A 10,848-nucleotide genomic window follows, 5' to 3' on the forward strand; every position below is an offset into this window, starting at 1 on the left:
AGGGCAGGGCCATTGGAGCTCCAAAGCAAACTAAGGCAAATTTCTTAGGATTCTGCCTCACGCCCAAGTGAATGTTTTCACTGTTGTGCAGAGAAGAAAGCCAGGGAAGCAGATTTGAAACTTGGCACATAGTAAGCACCTTGCAAATCAATGTTTGTACAATTCGATTATCCACAGTTATAAAACCTCAGTGTGTGGCTTCACCAAGGACATCATATCTCCATTTGTTCTGAGCTCTGCCCATGACTGGCCACCCATCAATACATTGGGCTGGGTGACTTTTAATTCCTTTTTTTTTTCTTTAAGATTTTATTTTTAAGCCATCTCCACACCCAACATGGGGCTCTCAAACTCACAACCCCAAGATCAAGAGCCACACGCTCCACTGATTGAGCCAGCCAAGTGCCCCTTTAACAACTCCATTTTGAAATGAGCCTATACATTCTGTGTTTTCCAAACCCAGACTTTTGAGAAGACTGCTTCAATACTAGTCACAGGCCTGGAGAATCAATATGGAAGCCGGAAGTGATCTTAAAGACCCTCTTCTACAGGTGAGGAATTGAGACACAGGTCAAAGGAGGTACAAAAACCACACAGCTGGTTGATGGGGTAAGCCTGTTCCTTCCGCCTACTGTTCTTTCCATGGTATCTCACTGCTTCCTATAGAAATAAACTCCACGTACAGACTTTTCCAGAATGGTGTTTTAAAATTCTGTGTGTCTCTTCATTGGCTTATTCAGGTCTCTGGAATTTATTTCACTAAAATATTTTCCTCCTTTTTGATTTTTCCCATTAGGCAATAACTACTTGCCCGATGGATTATTTCTTGCTTTCTGATCGGGTTGGGATTAGTCCCCAGCAGCAGGCTTTATATATTCATTACACATTCATGTTTCTGAGCGAAGTTCCCAGGAATGTATTTTAATAAGTGTGTTTTCTATTCATTACATCCTCATAAGCCATTCACCTAGAAAAGTAAATGGAGAAAGCACAAAGAAGCTGAATGCCTCAAAAACTAAATCAGTCCCACAAAAGTCTGAGTCAGTACAGAATCACTTGGGAAGCTTGCCAACAGCTCGGCGGTGTTGCATTTATTGTGACATTTCAAAACACAGATCTGATCTAAGGTCATTAATATGGGAAAAATTCTCTCAATTTAAGAAATTTTTGGAACTTCTCTGGAATTTACTTTCACCTTCAAATATTTCAGTAAATGTCTAATCCAAACAAACATCATCACAAAAACATTTGCTTCCTCTGAGACCTGAGCAGGCACTGTGGAAGCTGCTAGAAAAATAGGAGCTTGTGCAGCCTGTATTAGGATTTTCAGCTTCTCTCAACTCCCTTCACTTCCCTATCTGATTTCCTAGCTGGTCTTATCACTCACCCTCCCCCCGCCCCCACATACACATCTCCCCACTTGCCTGAATAATCCAGACCCCGAGTTGGGGGCTGACAGGGAGAGGATAGCAATTCTGGTACATTATTGGAATGGGGTAAAGGCAGAGCCCATACAGTGAAGGGAAGTAAATGGAAAGGAAACCATGATTCTGGAGCTTTTCTTTTAGAAAAAAATCAGATGCATGTTTTTGGGTTTACAATTTTTGCAAGTCTGTCCAACTCAATAAATTGAGAAAAATTTGACATGGGCTAGATGCACATTGAGTACAGAGAGGGTGCCTCCAGAGGCACTCACCTTCAAGCACTTAGAGGATGTTCCCGCCAGGTCTACGCTGAGCCCAGCACTGTTCAACATTTTAATTAATAAATTGGCATTCAAAGTAACCTTGGTGAATTAAAGCCATGAATACCAACAGACGGATTTATAGAATAGCTGTTACCTTTGGGGGGCACAAGGGAGGTTTCCGGTGCAGGAAATGTTCTATATCTTGACCTGGGAACTTGTTAAATGAATATAATCATTGGCGAAATATTTATCAGGTTGTATGCTTAAGATTTGTTCATTTCACTGGGCACTTTGAAGTTTAAAAGTTTACACGCAGACAAAAAAGTAAATGGCAGACTTGGAGGGATAATTGTGTCAGCAGAAAGAAGAAAGTTACAAAGTGATTTAAGGAGAATACTAATGAGAAGCCCATTTTCTCCCCAAATCCCCCAGGCCAGTAGAAGCCATAGAGGAGAGGTGCAGCTATGGGGTGAAAATGGCAAAAAGGTTTGAAGATCTCACAGGAGATTGCTGGGCTCCTGGAGCCCCCCTCACCTTCCAAATGCCACCAAGTGACTGCTCTTTCTCTGCCCCCCAACTGGAAACTGAAAGGTTATTTTCTAGGAAAATGGAATGGGATACTGAGATTCGGGAATCAGGGTTACCAGGCTCAGCAGAGAAAGTTAGCTCGGGGTGGAATCGGGGCTAGGACAAAGCATGAGATCCTCTCTTCTCATCCTTAACTGTAGAATTTTAATTTGTTACATTTTGCGTGCATTGCTGTGCTGTGTGGTTTTGTTGTTGTTGTTGTTTTATAAATTTAATTTATTTCGAGAGAGCTGGCACAAGTGGGGACGGGGCAGAGAAGGAGGGCAAGAGAGAGAATCCCAAGCAGACTCTGAGCTGTCAGGACTCTAACCCACGAACCGTGCGATCATGACCTCAGCCAAAATCAAGAGTGGAACGCTTGACGGACCGAGCCACCCAGATGCCCCTGCTTTGCTATTTTTAAAATTTAGGTAAGTATAATATCAGAGACCTAAGCAATGATGAAATATATGGGAGCCATTAGGCAATCTCACATTTGTGTTGACCAGAGTGCGGTGTTTGGCTGTGGGCTTGGAAGCTTAAAAAGTCTGGAAATAGGACCAGCGAGAAACTAAAAGTGAGCATATATAATTAATTACGACTCCACTTTCTGGAGGTGGTTAAAAATGGAATGCTTGGGGTGGTTTTAAAGGCAATCCTCCCTCATAGGGGACTTCCCCATGGAGATTTTGTGTTGGTAATGCATGTGGGGTGTACCGGCACTCCGGGGCTTCTTCTTTCAAGCCATGTAGGTTTCATGTTTGCTTGGACTTCAAGTTTACCTTAAGGGATCCCCTTACAGTCCCAAGATGCTGTCTTGTTCAATGCCACATGGTTCCTAAAATAATGACAGGCATACAATGGATGTTGTATTAAAAAATTAAGCAGTCAAAGGGCGCCTGGGCGGCTCAGTCGGTTAAGTATCCAACATCTGCTCAGGTCATGATCCCACAGTTCACGAGTTCAAGCCCCAAGTCGGGCTCTGTGCTGACAGCTCAGATCGTGGAGCCTGCTTCAGGTTCTGTGTCCCCCTCTCTCTGCCCCTCCCCCTCCCGAAAATAAATGAAAACATTTTTTTAATTTTAATAAAAAAATAAATTTAAAAAAAACTGCATGGGGTAAAATGGGTATCTCAATTTCAAAAATAACATACAAACCAATTCTCTATCTTTGTTGTAAAAGCTAGCCCCAGTCTATGGGCTGTGCTCCAAATGCTTCATTCGGAACCTAAAAAATTCTTCCATTTGAATGTAATATCAAGGGTGATTAGGTTGCAGGACAACCTACAAAAGCCCATAGATCCACAGATGTACTTGAAGCCTGACATCAGTGCGGTAGGAATATTTGGGGAAATGCTTTCTCAGTTTCAGCCAGGGAAGACAGGACTGTAGGCCACCTGAGCCTGTCGCAGCCATGAGAGACCACACCCTTTGTTCGTCCCCACTAGCTACCAGCTGCCAGGAGAGTAAAGACTTCCAGCCTGCACCCGAGCAGACTCCCAGCTCTAGGCCATACCTCTGTTACTCTAGCAAAAAGAAAATGGCTAAAAGAACAGGGATGCCCAGGGTGCCTGGGTAGCTCAGTTGGTTAAGCATCTGACCCTTGGTTTCAGCTCAGGTCACAATCTCACGGTTTCATGGGTTTGAGCCCCACATCAGGCTCTGTGCTGGCAGCATGGGGCCTGCTTGGGATTCTCTCTCTCCCTCTCTCTGCCTCAAAAAAATAAATTAATTAACTTAAAAAAAATTTTTTTAATATAAAAGAACAGAGATCCCCCTGGTGGTGGTAGCAATGACTCTGGTAGTGATGGTGGTAGTAATAAGCGTAAAGTATAACATGATTATCTGTTTCCCATCTTTTCTCATTTCATCTTTGTGATAATCCTATCAGATAGGTGAGATTATTCCCCCCATTTTACAGATGAGGAAACCAAACTTCATGGAGGTCAAGAAATTTGGCGAAGATCGCACAGCCAGTGAGCAGGCAGCCTTTGAGAGTTTCTACACTTGCATGTTTTGTAAAATCGATTTAAATATGTGCTGGAAAAATGTTTTCAAACATTCCTTAGCATTTTAGCTTTTTTAGGTCAATGAAGAGTGAGGAAGGGCTGGATATGGCCTCTGAGTAGATGGAGCACTGTCTCAGATGACTGAAGTCACCATTTGACAAAGACTGACATGTAACTTCTGAGACCTGAGCTCCACAGCACCCTGTGTCCCTGCTAAATGACAGGTGCACAGTTAAAACGGGCTCCTGGGCTAGCTCTCCCTAACACAAAGACTAATACGGTGTCACTTTTAGACTGTGTTCTTTTAAAAAAAAAAAAAAAATTTCGAAGGGCATCTGGGTGGCTCAGTTAAGCACCCACATTTTGATTTCGGCTCAGGTCATGATCTCATGGTTAGTGAGTTCAAAGCCTGCATCAGTCTCTGTGCTGACAGTGATGAGCCTGCTTTTGGAGTCTCTCTCTCTCCCTCTATCTCTTCCCCTCACCTGCTCATACTCTCTCTCTCTCTCTCTCTCTCTCTCACTCAAAATAAACTTAAAAAAACAAAACAAAACAAAAAAAAAACCCTCTTAAGATGCATCATCTCACCAGTGAAACAACCTGGTGAAAATAAACTCATCAGGCTCCAAAACTTACATCTGTCTTAGGATTTGCACAAGAACTTTAAGTGTATAGCAAATACACTTTTAGCTCCTCCTACATTGCCACACAGAACCAAGAGGCTATAGTTTCTTAAAGCTGCAATACAAAATCTGAAATGTTACCCCAAAAAATCCTCCAATAGGAAACTAGGAGGACAGCCGGGGGACATACGTTATGGGGCTACTGTGCTTGGTCAAGATTTCCCCCTTCTTCTTTTTTTTTCTTAATTTTTAAATATTTATTTTTGAGAGAGAGAGAGAGAGAGAGAGAGCATGAGAGGGGGAGGGGCTGAGAGAGAGAGAGAGAGAGAGAGAGAGAGAGGATCTGAAGGAGGCTCCTCACTAACAGCAGAGAGCACTATGTGCAGCTCGAACTCACAAACCATAAGATCACGACCTGAGCCGAAGTCATACACTTAACCGACTAAGCCACCCAGGTGCCCCATAATTTCCCTTTCTCGTTTTAAAAAGGCTGTTAAGATAATAATAGTAAATACTTATGTAGCACTTAGTACATACCATGTTTAGTACAGGCACCACGTTTTTATTTTATTTTTTTAATTTTAGAGAGAAAGAGGGGCACCTGGGTGGCTCAGTCGGTTTAAGCGACCGACTTCGGCTCAGGTCATGATCTCACGGTTTGTGAGTTCAAGCCCCGCATCAGACTCTGTGCTGACAGCTCAGAGCCTGGAGCCTGCTTTGGATTCTGTGTCCCCTAATCTCTCTGCCCCTCCCCTGCTCACACTCTGTCTCTCAGTACTGAATAAAAGTCAATAAATTTTTTTTAGAGAGAGAAAGAAAGCATGAGCAGGGGAGAGGGGCAGAGAGAGAGAGAGAGAGAGAGAAAATCCCAAGCAGGCTCCACAGTCAGCCAAGAGCCTGAACCCAGGCTCAATCTCATGACCCTGGGATCATGACCTGAGCCGAAGTCGCTCAACCGACTGAGCCACCCAGGTGTCCCCAGGCACCACTTTTTATTTTATTTTATTTAAAAAAAAATGTTTTTTACATTTATTTATTTTTGAGAGACAGAGTGAGACAAAGTGAGAATGGGGGAGAGGCAGAGAGAGAGGGAGACACAGGATCCGAAGCAGGCTCCAGGCTCTGAGCCGTCAGCACAGAGCCCAACGTGGGGCTCGAACCCACAGACCATGAGATCATGACCTAAGTCGAAGTCGGACGTTCAACTGACTGAGCCACCCAGGCGCCCCCAGGCACCACTTTTTAAAATAGCTTTACATAAGTGACTCATTTGGTCCTCAAGACTTCCCCTGTAAGGTAGATAAATTATCCCCATTATATCCATGAAAGAAGCTGAGGCAGAGAATTTAGGTGTTTTGCCCAAGATCACGTAGTTATTAATGGTCAGTGGTAACAATGGATTTTAAAGAGAGGCGGTCTGGCTGCAGAGGCCATCACAGTACACTGCCTCACCTATATTTTCTCAGAACAATTACGCTTTATATATTTCCCCCTCTTTTTAACAGCAAGCAAAACTCCCAGCTGAGGCATCTCTGACTTATCCCTGTCTGAAACAGAAAACAGAGAGGGTACCACCCCACAGTCTCTTCTGGCCACTCCTGTCCCCTCCACTTCCCTTTTATACATGCTTCCCAAACATGCACACGACCCTGAGCTATGAATCCCTGGTGGACAGGAGGACTGGGGAGTCTGACGCCAAAGCAGGGCTCCTTATGCTAGCGGTCCACAAATAGGGTGACCAAGTGTTAAGCTGACCTGGGACTTTCCTAGTTTTAGCACTGAAAGTTTCCCAGAATTGTGCTCCCTTCGGCAGCACATCTACTTAAATTGGAAGGATACAGAAAGGTTAGGACGGCCCCTGCGCAAGGATGACATACAAATTCATGAAGCTTCCCATACTGGAGGGGGAGGGGGAGGAGGAGGAGGAAGGGGAGGGAGAGGAGGGGGAGGAGGAGGGGGAAAAGGAGGGGGAGGGGGAGAAGGAGGGGGAAAAGGAGGAGAAGGAGAAAGCTTCCCAGAACTGGATCCCTAGCAGTCCTGGGCAAACAAGGGAAGTTGGTCACTCTGAGCTCTAGAACCACCCAGGAAGCTGTTAAAAAGTTGTGCTGCCCTTGACCTCCCTCCACCCCGCCCCATCCCCAGAGCAATTACATCAGACTTCCTGTGGGTAAAAGGACAGACACTGTGTTTGTAAAAGGCTCTCCAGGAGATTCCAGTGTGTGCCCTGGGTTGAATGTTGTGGAACCGTACCAAACATGAGCTGGGAGCTCCAAGACTCTCGGGCCTCCTGAACAACGTTTCTCAGACCTTCAGCTCCAGCCTCACAGGCTGCCCTAAGGCAGGGTCTCAGTCCTGGCTGTCCACCAGGATCACCTGGGAGGCCTTTAACAGCTACCAATTCAGGAATGTAAAATGGTACAGCCACTTTGGAAAAGAGTTTGGCGGTTTCTCCAAAAATTGCACTTACCGTATGATCCAGACAATTCCACGGCCCTCGCTATTTACCTAAGAGAAAGGAAATCACATGTCCACCCAGAGATCTATACCCCAGTGTACACAGCAGTTCTATTTGCAATAGCTCCAACCTGAAAATAACCCAAATGTCTTTCCGCGGGTGAATGGATAAACAAATTGGGGTACATCCATCCCCGGAATCTTGCTCAGCATTTCATTACCTAGCAAGGAATGAAATATTGATGATGGTGATTAATTAAGCCCAAAACGGCCTAAGAGATGGCATCAGCAGAGAATAGCTGACTCCACTAGGTGGCATCTGGACACTTCTCTTTAGCATGACTTCCGCGGGAATTGTAGATCCCAGGCCTTGGCTGCCCGAGGTGTGTTGTGAGAGGGAGCATGGGGCCCACAAAGGTAGTCAGGCTTGTTGGCACGGAAAACAATCAGTGAGGCCGGAAGACGTCAGCGCGGTCCCATGAGCTCCCAGCCTGACGCCATAGGCAACTGGGAATCAGATCGCTGCATTTCAATGTCAAGGTGCTGGTATCATCTGAGGTTCAAAGAGCAGAGCTAGTTATTCAGGGACTGAGTAACCTGTGGAAAGTAAATGAAGTTCCTAAGGAGAAGACCAAATGTCTGGAGCTTAGAGCAATAAGCAGAATTCACGGTCTCCAGTGGACCACCACACAATCTTCTCTCCCTCCATTAAGGAACATTAATGGAGGCCCCTCCCCGCAATGGGGCCTTTGGCCAGTCAGTCAAAAGATACCATGACCAGCCCCCTCTGTCTTCTGCTTTCCATAACCCTTATCCCCTCCCACAGGGGACCCTCTCTGTTTTAGTCCCCAGCCATTGTCTGGCCTCTGTTGTTCTGAGCCAGAGTCACTCTCCTAAGTGACCACACATCTTTTGGTCAACCCTGAAGGGTCAAGCTCTTAGGTGGTCATTATTTTGGAAGGGGGGTGCATAAATTGGGCTTTGCCATTTGTGCCTCACTGTCACCTCCAACAAGGAACATAAAGCAAGTCCCCAAAGGAAGGATCAAAACGTACTGAAGAATAAGAGAGACCACATCAGTAGTTTCAAATTCTCCCCAGAATCCATCAAGAACCAGGGGTCCCAGGCAGCCCTCGGGTCCACAGGCTCCAGAATAATGCATCTGCTCTGTCAGCTTAGTTCTGTAAGGGCTCTCCAAGCTCCAGTGCATTCCGCCACCGGGATCACTCAGGCTGCCAGCCATGTCTCTGTGAGAAAAATACAACTAAGGGAGCTTAGATAATGGAGCCCTGTCATGTGTATGAATCCCAATGTGGTGCTCGCCTGAATCTGTTCTACATGTGGGGATTCCACGCACGATGTCTTCAAAGGATTCTGCTGCTAAAGAGTTAGAAAAGCACTCGCCTACATCATCCTGAAATATTCTCCTTCTTAGAGACCAAAGCTGTGTTGCAGATTAGGGCACACAGTTTTCAAGCCATTTCAGAGAAATGACTCCTCCTCCTTCTTGGAACTCCTCCTCCAGACCTTGAAGACAAAGAGCATTGTCCTTCCACTTTGCTCAAGGTTGTGTCAATCTCCCAACCACTGGCTATAAAGGGCTATAAAGTCTCTTTCCCTAGTCCTCCCAGATGCTCAGGGCACAGAATTCTCAAGGTAGGCCCGACCTCTGAAGATTCAATCTCCCACATCCCCAGCACCTTGGCTACCTTCTGTTTCAGACTTGGTTCAGTCTCCTGGCATTGACTTTCTGGTTCCTTGTTCTACTCTGTTTTTCAACTGCTTAAAAATTGTTATTAAATGCTGATTTAAAAATTTTTTGTTGATGTTTATTATTTTTGAGAGAGAGAGGCAGAGTGAAAGCAGGGGAGGGGCAGAGAAGGAGGGAGACAGAATCCAAAGCAGGTTCCAGGCTCTGAGCTGTCAGCACAGAGACTGATGCAGGGCTCAAACCCACAAACCATGAGATCATGACCTGAGCTGAAGTCAGACGCTTAACCGACTGAGCCACCCAGGAGCCCCTAAATGCTGAGTAGATTTTAAAACCTATAAAATACATATTAAGTATAAAGAAGCTTAGTCCATTCAGGCAAAGAAAAATCACATTACCATTACCCCTGAAATCCCCAGGATATTCCTCCAAAAACCCATTCCCTTTCCTCTCCCCTCCAAGGCAAACACTATGCTGAATTTTGTGTACAATTCCCTTGCATTTCTTAATAGATTTCCTACATATGTTATAATCTGTAAACAATGTATTGTTTAGTTCTGTATGCTTTTTTAACTTTATATACATTGATTTTTATACTACATATTCTGAGACAATAGACAATAAGACACTTTTGAGATCCACCCATATGTTTGCAAGTAGCTACAGTGCATTGTTGCAATGCTTTATAGCATTCCATTGTGTAATATACCACAGCTTTTTAAAATCCCATTGTATTCTCTTTTTTTAATGTTTATTTATTTTGTAGAAAGAGAAAGAGAGAGATCATGAGTGAGGAAGGTGCAGAGAAGGGGATAGAGGATCTGAAGCAGGCTCTGCTCTGACAGCAGAGAGCCTAATGCAGGTCTTGAACTCTGGAACCATGGGATCATGACCTGAGCAGAAGTTACCTGCTCAACCTACTGAGCCAGCCAGGCAACCAAATCAGTTGTATTGTTGGTGAACTTTGGGGCTGCTGTCAGTGCTTGCTATTATGAACAGTGCTATGAACATTCTTGTACATATATCCTGATATACCTGGACAAGAGTTGCTCTTGGAGTGGAATTTCTAGGTCATAGTGCAGAAACATGTCTCTATTACCAAGGTAATTGCAAATCATTTTTCCAACATGGATGTTCCAATTTACGCTCCCATCATCACTGTTTTGTGGTACTGTATCCTTGCCAGCCCTCGATATGGTCCAACTTCCTAATTTTTACTAGTCTGGTAGATGTAAATGGCATTTTCTTGTAGTTTTAATTTGTTTACAGGATTGCTGAAGAGGCTAAGAGTATTTTCATATGTTTATTGGCCATTTGTCTTTTCTCTCCTTGAAGTACCTGCAATGGGCTCTCTGTTGAAGGGTAAGGGCACAGGCTTCAGAGCCCGGCCCTCAAGGACCAATGTCCCAGCCTAGAGTTCAGTTTCGAAGGTACAGTGATGATTGAGTAGAGGACCTCCTAGGTACCTGCATCCCATCTTACTCAGTGACCCTCCCTCAAAACTACTGTCAGATGGTCTCAGATAAGACCAACTCCACGCAGCCTAGTTAAGCAGCAAAGATGTTGGAGCTCAGGATCCCAGCATGTGTCCTGACCGACGATCCAGTGGAGAAAATGGGCTACCTTCCTGCCCCATTGCCAACGCTGTGCTACAAGCTGCTCACACCAAAGATGGTACTTAGAACTCTCCACGGGTGGCGGGCGGGTGCGCTTGGTGGGGGTTCAGTGGGTTAAGCCTCAGACTGTCAGACTTGGGCTCATCGAGATCTCCCTGTTTGTGAGTTCTGGCCGCTGGAGG

General features: G+C 45.1%; 1 non-coding gene across 1 annotated transcript; it reads left to right on the forward strand.

Annotated features, from left to right (window-relative positions):
- The first annotated feature begins 6,682 nt into the window (after nt 1-6,682).
- Nucleotides 6,683-6,788, forward strand: LOC115509472. The gene has a single exon (XR_003967373.1). It is a non-coding gene; the product is annotated as a U6 spliceosomal RNA (small nuclear RNA).
- Nucleotides 6,789-10,848: the final 4,060 nt, after the last annotated feature.

Source organism: Lynx canadensis, chromosome A2, assembly GCF_007474595.2.
Source record: "Lynx canadensis isolate LIC74 chromosome A2, mLynCan4.pri.v2, whole genome shotgun sequence".
NCBI classification, from domain to species: Eukaryota; Metazoa; Chordata; class Mammalia; order Carnivora; family Felidae; genus Lynx; species Lynx canadensis.